General features: G+C 34.8%; 1 long non-coding RNA gene across 1 annotated transcript; it reads right to left on the reverse strand.

Moving 5' to 3' along the window:
- LOC109343766 lies at nt 448-1,035 on the reverse strand. The gene is made up of 3 exons (XR_002107254.1): nt 958-1,035; nt 758-861; nt 448-679 (listed from the first exon to the last, which is right to left on the reverse strand). It is a non-coding gene; the product is annotated as an uncharacterized LOC109343766 (long non-coding RNA).

Genomic DNA, 1,035 nt, shown 5'->3' on the forward strand with positions numbered 1-1,035 from the left:
CAGCGCATGGAAGGTGCTAAAAGAAAGACATCATTAAGATAAGATGATGACTCGGAAACACACATTGTTGATAATGTTGACAAATGAATGAATTAGCAAAGTAGCATAAAGGATTGGAGCCAAACACCCTCGCACAAAAGTCCGAGAAAACTAAAGTAAAACAAAACAGAATTGTTTACAAAATTGCTGTCAACTTTCGTATACAAGACAACAACTAAGCCTTAGCCACACTACATGCTGTCGGATTCTCATCTTTCTTATACCCATCTCAAAATTACAAACAACAAACTATAGTTCAACATTAACAAAATGTGAAGAAACTTAAATAAACAAGGCAGAACCTAAAACATCATTGCAATTGCCTACCAGTTGAATAATGAACTCAATACATAATTAAAGCAATGGGGAACTAAGAGTTAAAGATAATTTAAGTAAACAAAAAACGACAAGATAATGATTAAAAAATTCCCATTACTTGAGGATCAAAAGTAGTACTCTTAAACAATACTCAGTGAACTACAACATGCTCCTTAAACAGTACCCTTGAAATAAATGCACAACATTGTTTCTGACTTGAAAAAAACAAAAAAACTTGAAACTAATTTCAATAAACTGAAATGAGTAAGCACCTCAAAATCCGAGCTTAGTACGACGCCAATGGCGGCGCTTAGCATTGTACCTAAAATAAAAACAGAGAAAATGTAAGCAACAGATACATGTTAAAAAATTTGCAAAGAGATTAACAAAAAGAAGTTACCTGATAGTGTTATCGGTCCTCATGCGGATCCAATAGGGGATAGGCCTGTTCTGCCTAATCTTCTTCGCCAACTTCTTCTTGATTCTGAATGTCTTGTGTGACGGCTAAAACAACAACAACCAAATCATTCAAAAGAAAAACCACAAATTTGAAGAAATCGAAATCAAAATCAATGGAGTTAGGGTTTGAATGATGTGTACCATTTTTGCTTCGGCTGCACCAACAGAAACTGGAGACCCGAAACCCTAATCCCAACTCCACCTCTTTTTATATGTTTA

Source organism: Lupinus angustifolius, chromosome LG03, assembly GCF_001865875.1.
Source record: "Lupinus angustifolius cultivar Tanjil chromosome LG03, LupAngTanjil_v1.0, whole genome shotgun sequence".
In the NCBI taxonomy this organism is placed as follows: Eukaryota; Viridiplantae; Streptophyta; class Magnoliopsida; order Fabales; family Fabaceae; genus Lupinus; species Lupinus angustifolius.